A 13,833-nucleotide genomic window follows, 5' to 3' on the forward strand; every position below is an offset into this window, starting at 1 on the left:
AACTTTCCCAATGGAATCTAGCGAGCTAAAAAAAAAAAAATGAAAACCAAACCTCGGCATAATTGCCCTTCTTGCGGGTGATGTGGCCGACGAAGTGTTCGCTAGGGAGGGCAGGGTCACCGAGGACGAAGAATTCGATGTTGGAGAATCTACATATTTGGGGAAAAGCCATTTCCAAAGGCAATCTTAGTCAATTGAACATTTCCAGACACGCCTCGTGGAGTTAAAACTTCACAAAACTTTCCCAACGGAATCTGGCGAGCTAAAAACAAAGCTTTCTCGGTGGAATCTAGCGAGTTAAAAAAATAAAAAATAAAACCAAACCTCGGCGTAATTCATCGATTGCTAGGGAGAGTTAAGATCCTTTTAGCATGCACCTCGATCTACCTTAACCTAGCTATGATGCCAATATGGGGGGATTCGGTCTCAAATTTCGTCTTGTGAGGTGAGGGGAGTCACGGTTATCAAGTAGGTCGGATGTCTTCTCCCAAGCGATGTGGGACAGTTAAGATCCCTTTAGCATGCACCATTGTAAGTCAAGCTCTCGCATTTCAATTCAAGAGTTTGTTTCTACTTGGGAAGAAGGGAGTACGCTCAACATTGTGAGCCGATTAGGCTTTTTTATCAATGTCATCTGCTTTATAAAGAGATTATGTTTTCCTTTCTTGTGGACATAAGCAATTATGGAATTGGTAAAAAGGTACAATGATCAAATTTCCACATTAAGTTTTTATTTAAGGGTAAACACATTTAAAAGCTTTTTAAAATGCTTTATTGCCACAAAATTTCGAAAAACAAAATACTAATTACAATTATAGTAAATTATGAAATGGTTTGAGGTGGATCCCTAATTATATAGATAATGAATTACTAAATGAGACGTCAAAATTTAAGTGCTAATAGTGATTTTAAAATTAAGGCTAATACCTTGAAACCCCAAACTAGTACACTTGTGACAAATTTACCCCAAACTATTTTTTTGACCATAAAAAACCCCAAACTGGTAAACTTGTGACAAATTTACCCCGACTGATTATAAAAAAAACCCTAAACTGATACATTTATGACAAATTTACCCCAAACTAATTTATTCGACTGCAAAAAACCCTAAACTGGTAAATTTGTGACAAATATACCCTATGCTAAATTGAATTAATACCACAAAAAAAAAAAATCATAAAAAATTATAAACTGTGACAAACGGAACGTAAAATCCTAAATTGGTATACTTGGTTAATTGTCACGTGTCATTTAACTTAATAATTTGAGAATAAAATTTAACGAAAACTAACATAGGGTAAATTTGTCACAAGTGTACCAATTTGGGATAAATTTGTCAAAAGTATACCAGTTTTTGGTTTTGTGGTCAAAAATAGTTTTGGGTAAATTTGTCACAAGTGTATCTAGGTTTGGAGTTTTTGGGTATTATCCCTTAAAATTATTAAAGATATTCGACATTAAATGATAATTGAATATTGAACTAGACAATAAAAGTTAAAATTACGGAATTTCTCTCGAATATATGCTAGACATTGACTTCGATCAGAAAATACTCATCCCGATCTAAATCAAGCGAGTTTTACATGAAGAAGATTTGTAAGAAATAATTTGCTCAATGACATTTATTAAAACAAATCACGCGGCCCCAAAATCAAGTTCAAGCTTTCACAAGAATTAATAATGGAATACTTGTGATTATAATTAAAAAAAAGTATAATATTGAGAATTATTGTTTTGAGCACTCCTTAATGAGTAAATCTTTTCTTTTCTTTTCGAAAAATTTCGAGAGGCCAAAATTTCTATACCAATATTGTAATTTTGGATCCTTGGCGGTCAAGGGGTTATTACTTTCCCGATCAGTTCGAGTGTCCTCTTTTGAAGAGCATATTTTCACTATTTCTCCCGTTCAATCGCCATTCGCCAATCAAATCTCGTTTTCGCTGATCCTCGCAATGGAAGCATCATGAAATTCCGGTATCTGATTCAATTCCTGATTAAGTTGATGAAAGCTCTCGCTAATTTTTTTAAGTGCCACAAGATCTAGATATTTGCTTGAATTCAATCATTATGTTTTCATATGTTCTCAACGAAGTTGATGAAAGCTCTCACTAGTTTTTTTATCTTTTAAGCATCGCGAGATCTAGATATTCAATCGAATCCAACTATCATGTTTTTATATATTCTCGATGGAGCTGATGAAAAATTTTTGTTTTTTAAAGTCTTGGTGTTGATACATAAATCCGGTGACCTAGTTAATCATTTATTAATTACATAGAAAATTATGGATTAAATTAATAATATTAATTTTTTTTTTTTTTTTTGTTAAGGACGTGAATCAATCGTTGTCAAATCTGTTGAAACACAGCTGTCAACAGCAATCTAGGAATCCATATTCGCAGTTCTTTGGACATGATTTATATTGACATCCTGTTAGACTAACACCTTCCGAGGAGATGATTCATGTCATCAGCTACCCTTTGCAACTCGATCTTCAGTCACTCGCGAAACCTCAAATAACTAAAGCTCTCTTTTACAGGTTATCGAGAGCTGAAACAACCGTCGGCGAGCTAATTCGGCAACGAACGCGATCCGAAATAGAGAGAGGAAACAGTCGTGCCGTCCAGATCAAAATCGAAGGCAAACACGAGCTGTTACATATAATGGCGATTCGAAACCAGCAGATGCATTAATTCGACATTACAAGCGAAGGAAAATTAAAGACCCGCCAACAGTTACGCGAATACCTAATTAAAACGCAAAACTTCAACGGCAATTCAGAGATTTCCAGAAGCGATTCGCGATAATCGGATACTTTCAATCGCGAGAAGAAAGCGTGGGAAGAGCAAGTCTAAACACACGAACAAAGGGATCGGTTCATAATTCGAGCAAAAATATACCCATTGGCGACGGATCGAGGGAGGAGCTGATCGGGCGATCGAATGTGGAAGCGTTGCGAGTCCGGTGGAGATGGAGATTGATCCGATCCGATCCGGTCCGGTCGATCTATCGAGAGAGAGAGGGGGTGGGGGTGGAGGTAAGGAAGGAGAAGCAGTGAAAGCCCTTCACTGAAAGAATCTGTGAGAGAGGTACGTCGACTTTCAACCTCCTCTGCTCGCCCGAAAATTAGGAGGTAGGAGTCGGACTGAACCCTTCTGATGAGAGAATAATGCCCCAAAAAAGAAATGAGAATATTTCTGTAGTAGAGTAACGAATTTTATTTTATTTTATTTGTCTTTTGGTCGGAAAAAAATGGGCCTGCATTGGAACTAAGAAGTTTCTGCCCTTCAAAAATTTGACCAAAACAGGAAATTTTTTTAAAAATATTTACTAGTTAAAGAGTGCTCAGATGTATGGTCAAGTAACCAAACAATAATCACTCGTCATATTATCACAGCTATTTTCAAGATTGTTCTTTTTCTTACTAAAATCACAAATATCTCCTTATTAATTTGCATGGAATCTCGAACTTCATTTCGGGACTGCATAATTTATTTTAATAAAATATCATTGACCAAGTATTTTTGGTTTAGGAAGTTAGTTTATAACATATATTTGAGAGTAATTTTCATTTTGATTTTTCTTGGACAATTCAAATTTTCGATTATCATCTCAAAATCAGGTGAATAGAATATCAATGTGTAGAGTACTTTAAAATGTTGTTATGATTTACTAGAATTGGAATTACTAATTTTGTTTTTAGAAATTTGGTTACAGTAGAGTAATTTAGAAAGCTTCAAAATATGTGCACCCTTGAAATTTAGTGTGGAAAATCACTTATTGTATCTTTTAATAAGAAAGATTGGAAGCAAAATTACATGATACCCATGCAAAATTTTAATAAGGTGAAAATTAAAGTTCTATTTAGAAAACCTCTAAAGATGGTGAAATACATAATAGTTTTTAGGAATATACTCAATCCTAGTCCACCGATTGTATGGATAAGTTTCGCATCATACTTTGAATTAGAGGTATCAACAGTTTAGTTTGGTTTGGTTTTTTTGAAAATCGAACCAAACCGTAAGAAAAATCTTTTGAATCGAACCGAATACGAACCAAATTGAAATTTCGGTTCAGTTCGATTTTTCGGTTTTTTTTTTCATTTTTTTTCTATTTAACTCAAAATAATTTAAATTCAATATGTTACCGCACTTCAAGCTTAGAGGATTTTGCAATTTAAATCATATACTTCATTCCTTTTAAGCATTGGCCAAATAATGATATCAAATTTAAACAATTGCTTAACATAATCTCTCTTGATGATTCTCTAAGAGACAATTCTATTGTTCACTTGAAAAAATAAAGAATTTTTTCCGTATTGATAAATTACTAAAAAAATTTTATAAGTGTCAAAAAAAATATTGGCAAAAATATTTACTTCATTCCATTCCCGAATAACATATTGGTAAGTGTTAAACTAAATCTTAGAGTTTCCGATTTTTAGTCTATTCTAGACTTGAAAGTTTTGGTTTGGTCAACAGAAGACTTGTTTAAGAAGTCCCAATCAAATCGTGTGCTCACCACCAGTAAAATCGAAGTGTAGGAAATCCGACTTGGCTTCCATGTGGAATATTTGTCTTTTCCAATCGTGTAATTCCATTAAAAATGAGCTTGAGACTTGATTGAGGCTTTTTTGAAACCTTAAATCATCATTTGACAAAAATAAAAGCTTAAGCTCCCAATCAACCAATAACTGAAACATTCAGTCTTGTTTCTACATTATAAAATTGGGAGAATGCCATTCCTCTAAAAACAAAACAAGCCAAAATAAAGGAAAGAAAGGGAGAAAAGGGAACGTTAGTCGAAGTAGTTCGGTTATCTCGCTATCTAATTCTAATGTTTGGATTAGACAAGAACTGAGTCACGTATATTTTGTTAGACAAGATTGAAAAAACTATGAAATAAATCCATGTACATGCTAGGGAATAAAGAACTTTAAACAAACCTTTGGGTCCCAAAAGATTTTCTAGACAGGCAAGTTCAAGATAACAGCTTTTCACTTCCCAAAGACACTTCAGATGCCATAACAATAACAAACCTTCACATCAGTGCGTTCAAAAGCCATCTCAATATACAAGATGCAGAAGTTTTTGACAATTGATACAGCATTGGGTACTGTTCAAAGTTTGAACAGATGCCATAATTGAACAAGCAAAATGGGATACATCTAGAGCAATCAACAAACGTGCTCGGTCCACAGTGTGCGGATAAGGCTAATTTTGTACACGTAACTCATTTTACACGTTACTCATGTTGCTTGCTTGTGATCTTTTAATCAAATCTTCCACGGGCATTTGCAAACCGCGATAGTTGCATTGCTGCATTTGCCAAAGTTAACACTTGATTTACCTTCCTGCTAAGCCTGTTACGCCTATTTGCTTCCTGATAATTCCTGTGTGCTTCCTGATAATTCCAAAAGAAGAGAGGAAATAATCAAATATCTCCAATAGCGAAAGAACTTCGTAGATAAGCAAGTACACTACTTAACATATGCAAGTATGTCTTTCTTTCGTGGAATTGAAAGTATTTCTCAACTCTCTAACATTTCTTATATTGATAGTCTCAAACTCAAGTAGCAAGCAGATGTCCTCCCAGTGGTGCTTAGAATTGATCTTGATAATCAATTCAAATAGAAAAATCTAGTGCAGTGGATTCAATAGAGCCTTCTTTCCTTTTTCTTTTATTTTCTGTCCTTTTTTTTTTTAATGTTAGTGTGTGCGTGTTGGGAGCGGGGGATGCTGGCATGACATTTTGAACAATAATGACATTTACACTACTAAAAATCTTTTAGATATAATATCATGCCTGAGTAGAACTTGCTAGTTTGACGGTGTGCTCAGTCTCTTTCTTAAATCGCTCCCAGAGGGATTTGCACTGAACAGGTGTGATCAGTGTTTTTGATGAAGGAATCTGCAATTAAACAGTGAACAAGTGCTTTCAGCAAATGAAAGGCTCTTATTTCTGCATTACCTTCAGACAGCTGCATTACCTTCAGTTATCTGACATGTTTTTTTTAGCACAGATAATCCCAATATTCACAAGCGCAGATGATTGTATTAAAACTAGCATGGACAATGGGGCCTAAACTCTTCCGTCCATTTTCATAGGAAAAGAAATTGAAGATCTGCACTAATTGAATCAGCACGACAAAAGAAAAACTCACCTCTTTCCATGTGCTAGAAGCCAAGGGATCGTCAGTAGCAGTAGGCCCGGTGTCCAGCAAAGCATCGGACAAAGTTTTCTTGATGTTATCTTTCTCATCATCCAAACGCACCGCCGCCATTACAGACAGCAACTTTAAAGACTGAAAGTGTCATCGAATCATTTCAGTAAAAGATACACAAGCAACCAACATGAGTAACATGTAAAAAATTAGCCATATATAAATTCTGCATACTGCGGAACAAGCACGTTTGTTGTTTTCTTGAATATTTTCCTTCCCCGTCCAAACTCTCGGCATAGAGTCAGCATCATGGCAGAACAATGTTGTAAACCTGGATTGAAAACGAAGCACATTAGGATATTAAAAGGTATTGAATCTAACTGATGAGTAAATCACAAACATAAAGAGTGTCTACCGGTCCTTCATGAGTGCAAGGACTCCGCCAGCTTTTTCCCTTGCCTTTGCTTCAACCATGCCCCTCGCAGTATCTCTTATAGCCAAAAGCATTTTTTCCTTGCTCTGTTCATCCAGGTCAAAACCAGAAAGGGCACCAGAGAGCCCAGTTACTGCCGATTCGGTCTCACGCGAAAGAAGTTTCCTGATAGCCAACCAGGTTTCATTATTAGCTCCTTCCAAAAGAGCTTCCACTGGTCCAGACAATGCTTCATTCAGTTTTGCCTGTAAAAAATAACATAATTTGTGCAGATCCCATCAACCACCATTAAGTGAAAGAGGAAAAACCCTCCATCTGTAAAAAGAGAAGCTAGAGAGCAGATGAAATATCTCTGTTCATCATGTTACCTCATATGCTTTTGTAAGCTCAGAGAGCTTGGCAGCACGGACTGAAGCAACATGGGCATCAATGTCACGCTGCAGCTTCTCCCGTGCTCTAGATGTATCCCATTTGGCTTGTTCAATTACGGCATCTGCTCAAAGTATGATGCAAAACTCATCCATAAAGTCGGTGGTAAAATTCCTCTAATAACAAGTCAAAAGTAAGTAAAGCATGGCATGAACCTACAGAAAGGATTCCTAAATGCCCAGAATGTTATTTACCAATGAGATTATATTTTCACATCAGCCTCCAATTCAGACACAAACCTTCATTTCTGATAGATACAAGTAAAAAAACTAATAGGCCACTAAGGGAGCAAAAGCGCATGTACAAAAGGAGTCAAAAAACCCAAAAAGAGCTTAGTCACAAGACAAAGCACAACTACAAGCCTTCATTCTTGGCTTACTTTTTCAGAGCATTAACTTTACAACATTAGGTCAAAAGAAGGCATTACAAGTTGACGTACCTGCACATCCTTTGTCAAACAGAGCCACATAAAACTGAGTGCAGTCATGAGCAGCAACAGAAAACCCTTCTCCTCCATTCAGAGCCTTATCAAATGCTTCTTTGAATTTATCTAGAGTTTCGCACCCAATATGTTCAAGAACAGATTGGAAAGCTGGTTTTACAAGCTGACGATTCACACAAAACACAATGAGCAACATATGATAAGATATCCTCAACAGACAGTCTCTCTGTGTAAGCTAACTTCAAGTGAAAACATCATGACTGAAATAAAAGTGTCAAAAAGGAAAAATATTTCCACATTCCAAGCAGCTGGAAGTGGTAGTCAAACAATATAACCCAAAAAATGACACACTTTAAACAAAGAAAAATATCCCATGACTTCTTACTTGAAGTAACTTTTCTTCAAGCTGCTTTCGCCAAGATCTAACACTCTCCTCAAAATATACAGCCTCTGAGTCATACCTAATGAGCAGCACAAGAAACTTCATAAATAAAACATACTTACACTGATAGACGAAGACAGAACATAAACTTCACCCAAAAAATAAAACAAGGAAACATCACAAACAGTCCATAGCTATGGCCAAATTCAGCTAAGCCATCAGCTAGGCAGCTGCTAAACTATAAGCTGCGTTTGGTAACCATTCTGTTCCCAGTAACAATTTCTGTTTAGAAATCATTCTTTTTTATTCTGTTCCCTTTGACGACGTTTGGTAACTATCCAAAATTTTTATTCCCGTGAAAGCAATGCATTCCGTAAAATCTCAGATTCTTTTGTGAATTAGAATTTATTTTAATTTTTTTAGTACTTTTGTTATATTTTTCTCTTTTTTTTTTTTTTTTTTTTTTCATCCCTCTTCTTATTCTCTAGCCAGTCGCCAGCCATGGAGAAGAAGAGAAGAGAAAAGAAAAGGAAAAGAAGAAAAGAAAAGAGAAAAAAAAAAAAAACAAAGATTGGCTTGATCCTCAAATCGTTCCCGTGAACAAAGAAACAACTTTTTCTATTATTTCCAAATCTATTTCCAGGGGCAAAAAAGTTATAAAATGGATTTCTATTCTTTTTTTTTTTTTGTTCCGGAGAATAAAAGAATAGAATCAATTGCTATTTGGCCAGTTAACAAACAGACCCTAACTAGCCATTAGGCTCCTATAATCAAGAAAACAGATCAACGAAACCAAAAGATGATTGCTCGAAAACAACCATTGTACAAACAGTTGATATCATCCTCAGATTGTGAGTAAAGGGGGCCATTTCCAAACTGGAAGATGATCACTTGAACAGAATAGCTATATCTCATCTACATAAGACCTCAACAGCTATATCTCATCTACTCAGCCTAGACCTAGTAAATATATCAGAGAGGTAAATTGGCACAACCAAAAATTAAACAATACATTATTTCAAAAAAGCCGAGGTTTCCTTTATGTTTGCACTTTAAAAAAATGCACTTCTTCCAAGCAAAAGAGAAAAAAAAAAAAGCTCCTCCTGCCCCCATGTCGTGAATGCCAGGAAAACTTAAAGAAACAATATTCTTAGAAGTAAGAACATGAAGCTGATTGCGTTGGATAACCTTAATGCACTTTAACATACACAGTTGCTGCACCACCATCTGTAATCCATCAGATAAAATTGTTTGTCTTACCCTGATAAGTAAGCATCAAGAATTGAACTGACTTTCTTTCCAAAACCAGGAATTGGTCCCAAATGCACAGCCTCTTCAATCGAACACCAATCCTAACATGTTCAAAAGAGTTCTCTCAATCTTAATATGCGTAAGATAAAATGCATCTGCTTGCATTGCAAGATAGCAAAACAAGCCAAACAAGTTTAATGTCCAGCAAGAACCAGATCGGTACCTCATTTTCAGTGAAACTGGAATATTTTTCGTGGGCGATTTCTTCACATCGTACAGTAGCAACCATGACCTTAACATGGAAAGCATGTGTTAATTAGCATTCTCATCTAGGAAAGCATGTGTTAATTAGCATTCTCATCTAGTTGCCTTTCAATTAATTAACTCTCACCTTATGTGCAGGCAAGTCAAGGTCCTTATTCTCCTTAATGACCTTCCACATCTGCTGAGCACTAAAAGCAAATGCCGATGCAGGAACTACTCCCCTTCGATCTCCTGCGAGCCCACCAGGTGCAATAGAATGAAAGAATCGCTCTCTAAGGATGGCCACCTTTTTGTCCAAGGAAAATTCAACCATATGGCAAAAAATTAGTACAGATAAAAAGATATAATCTATTTGGCAACCAATGGCCCAAATTCCACAAAAGAGCAAATGAAGATGAGATGGAAACATAACATGTCTCAAAAAATAATTGATTGAGAATGGGAACAGGAGTAGTGAAAATCACTAAACTCAATAAATACGATGGAGCAATGATAAGCCTCCAAAAAAATAAGAAATAGCTGTCAATGATGAGTGGCATTTCCACAGATATTCCAAAACTTCTGCTTATGAGGACCAAAGTTTTGTCTCAAACAGTGGATTTATGTGAAGAAAACGGCGCCCACTACAGCATTTGAAAATCTTGTCCAAACACAACAACAAAGCCCACATAAAACTTGGGCAATCGTACTGTAGATCCAAACATGCTTCCATGTGGTGCAAGGTAGGTATACCTGCTCCTTAAATTGCTCTTCCTCATATTCATAACTAGACAGAGCAGTAACCTCAACCTGTACAGCAGGAAAGAGTCATTAGGATGAACTTCATTACAATGATTAGAGGGAAAAGCAACTTATTGAGAGTAGCTCATACAAGCATCAAAGCACCTACATTAAAAAAATTCACTGATAGGAGTTTCCTTGTGCGCTTGTGGCTTAGGAACATTGTCCCATATCTGCAGGAAAATACCAAATGAAACCAGGAACAACTTTACAAAGTCAGTTTTCAATGGGAAATGCGACAAGCCTCACCTTCTGCACATCTTCTCTCAAGACAGGTTCTAGATTTTCCAGAGGAGTCTGTATAAAAAGAAAAGGCAGTGAACACACATAAAAAAGAAAAAAACAACTCAGATCGGTAAAACTTACGAGATGCAGCCAAAATGAGCAGATAAAAACCATCACAAATCAAAATGAAAACACGATTAAATATAGATACTAACCCTTGTTTTATCCCGTATGACAAACAACAGAGTTGTTTTCCGAGGGCTAAACAATCGCATCATGACCTTCGAGAAGAGTCAGAACTTCATCATTAAATCTTAGAACTAAACATTTAGCTTAAGCTTAATGCAAGAAGACAAGAAATACCTGGAATACAGTTTTCAGAAGAGGCTTGTTGGCAGCTTGTTCCCGGCCAATATCATGACACCACCTATGAAAATATGCTTAAAAGGGCACTAGGAAAATACTAAAACAACAACCTCATAGATAGCATGGCAGAAACAGAAACAATATCTCACTAGAGGAAAGCAAAAGCCTCACATGTTAATGAGCACTATATCGGAGACAGCCAAAGCAAAAAGAGCACTCTGCTTTTCAAAAGCAGTATCGTCCTGAAAATAAAAATGACACCGGTTAAGAAGCTGCGAGAATGGTAATTACTGCTTACTCAAACCAAGTGTAAATCAGGAGAGTTTCAATGAGCATCAGCTACACATAAATCAACCTTCTGGGTTGGTAAGATGAGCAAAGACGTACAAAAGTGGAAAAGAAAGTTAAGATCACACAGCAGCTACCTGAAGCACAAATTAATGTTTCAACATGTACAAAAATTTAGAATTTGCAATTACTTATGGATAAAAATAAGTAGTTAAACATGGACAAGATAAGCTATTATAAATCCATGTAGAATCATATAGTAAATATACCTCTCCTCTTTCTCTTCCATCAGTTCCCTCCAAGTCCATAACCAGAGTACACGGTTCAATGCCAGCACCTTTTGCCAGCCATATACCTTTGGTGGTCTGGGACCTGGAAAAATACCAAACTGGTTTTAGACTTCCTGAATCCAAATCCTTCATTAGAGTGAGCGAAAAGTTGGTCTGTAGACATGCCTCCCTTTAAAAGCATCCATCTCCCTAAACTTGGTGCAAAATAGATGATTTAACAGTGTACTCTTCCCTGTTGGATATCATACGAAACAATAGAATAAGTTTGAAACTCTTCCGAAGGCAAAAGAAAAGATACGTAGATGAAAACAAAAAAGCAGCAATTTTCCACATGGTGCCCTGAAGGTAATGGTTTTTCAGAAAGTAAAAATTTAAGGTGAAGAACGGCGAGCCACCGTATTAAACTGAATTTGAACGACTTGACATATCGACAATGGTACCCAGCAAAAATTTGGTTCTTTTTAAGAACATTTCACAGCCTTACCAAAATTCTCATGTAATCTATATTTAGCAAAAGAAGCAAAGTCCAAAGCAAGTTATTGGGAGTAAAAACACACCACTACTTTGAGGACCCATGATGGAGACAACGGCGTAAGAAAGGCCACATTCCCTCAATTTGACCTCCTTGATGAAATTTTCCAGTCCATCGACGTTGAATACTCCATTTCCATAAATAAGTTGAGTAGAACAACATTCACCAGAATTATCTGAGAAAAAAGATGTCCAAATTAGCAAGTCAAAAAGAGAATTGACATGATAAACCAATACACTAAGCCTAGAGTAGGCAAGACGAAACTAACAACTCGTGATCGAGAATGAAAACCTCAGATCCTACATATTGCACAAGTACCTAAACGGCTAAAAGTACTCGAGAGGTTGATTTCACTCTTTCGACAATTTTATCAAACCACATATTTCTCGTAACGATGAAGTAAGTGAATCAATCCTTGTCAATCTTTCGAAACATAGCTGTCAACAGCAATCTAGAAATCAATCCGGTGACCCAAATCTGCCGGGGGTCGCAGCGTCGCCGGGTTGCAGCGGTCGCGCGACCTTGCTGCGACCCAGATCTGGGTGGTCGCCGGGGGTTGCAGCGGTCGCGGCGACGCGACTCGCAAGGGGTCGCCGAGGTCACACGACTGGCCGCCGACGGTAGCCGTGACACACCGGCCTCATGCCGACCTCTGTCCAGCTCGTCGCCGGCCCCTCGCAGCTCCGCGCAACTTCGCCGGCCAACCTCAACGAAGAAGAAGGTGAATACTCACGAGGACAAAACCGGAAAAACGAAATGTTAGTGAGGACATTTGTGGAAGAAATGTTTTTGTCTTATATACTGACATCCCGTTAGACTAACACCTCAGGAGATGAATAATGTCATCAGCTACCCTTTGCACCTTAATCAAAAGGGTTCTCACGAAGAAACTTCTTAATCTTCACAGTCACTCTTATAACCTCAATCAAACAACTAAAGCTCTCTTTTCCAGGTCCTCGAGAGCTGAAACAATCGTCGTCGAGCTAACTCAGCAACAAACGCGATCCGAAGTAGAGAGAGGAAACAGTCATGTCACGCAACAAATCGAAGGCAAACCCGAAGTCATTACGTAATGGCGATTCGCCACCACGAGATGCATTAATTCGACATTACAAGCGAAGGGGGAAATTTAAGACCTGGCAGCAACAGTTACGATAATCCCTAATTAAAAATGCAAAAGCCAACGGCGGTTTAAAGATTTCTAGAATCGATACAAGATTACTATTGCGACAATCAGAGACTATCAATCGTCAGAAGAAAGCATGCGAAGAGCAAGTTTAAACGCGCAAACAAAGAAATCGGTTCATGATTCGAGCAAATATACCCATTGGCGACGGATGGAGCGAGGGGCCGATTGAACGATCGAATGCGGAGGCATCGCGAGATTATAAATCTCAAGTCTTGGTCTTCTTGTATTCGAGCCATGGCTCAAGTCAATTGTAACCGTAGAAAATACAATGCAGAAGCGAACGAGCACCACATGAGGATGCGTGTTACTTCCGCTCCTCTTCGAAATTTGACATTAATATGAGACTAATGAAATGTACAGGTCTATTGTCAATCAAACGGAGAGCTCACGCTATTCAAAGAGTGGTGCTTGTATCACCGTGTTTCACGGTGTGATGGATATTTCGTTTCAACACAAGCACTAGGAAGTTTCCAAGCAAGACACAAGTCTCCCTCTCTCTCATCCAAGAAGTGTGGTTGAGGATTAACTATGTATTTCCCAAGTCAATGGTACAGTTAAATAAGCATTTTCCTTATAAAAGTAAGGCGTGCATGCATATTTTGTTGGAAATTTTCTATAATATGGGCGTATATTAATTAATTAATTTCCTATTTTAAATAATCGGGTTATTGGATATTTTAATATTTGTTGAACCCTTAAGTGATTTTATTGAATTAGGTTTTGGCATCTATTAATACGAGCTTAGTTGAGCAACAAAATGTATACAATTGTGTTTAACTAAAACCCGTAATGGAAATGGCCT

General features: G+C 37.1%; 1 pseudogene; it reads right to left on the reverse strand.

The window, feature by feature from the left end:
• Positions 1–5,796: 5,796 nt before the first annotated feature.
• LOC104423023 lies at positions 5,797–13,351 on the reverse strand (annotated as a pseudogene).
• Positions 13,352–13,833: the final 482 nt, after the last annotated feature.

This window comes from Eucalyptus grandis, chromosome 10, assembly GCF_016545825.1.
Source record: "Eucalyptus grandis isolate ANBG69807.140 chromosome 10, ASM1654582v1, whole genome shotgun sequence".
NCBI lineage: Eukaryota > Viridiplantae > Streptophyta > Magnoliopsida > Myrtales > Myrtaceae > Eucalyptus > Eucalyptus grandis.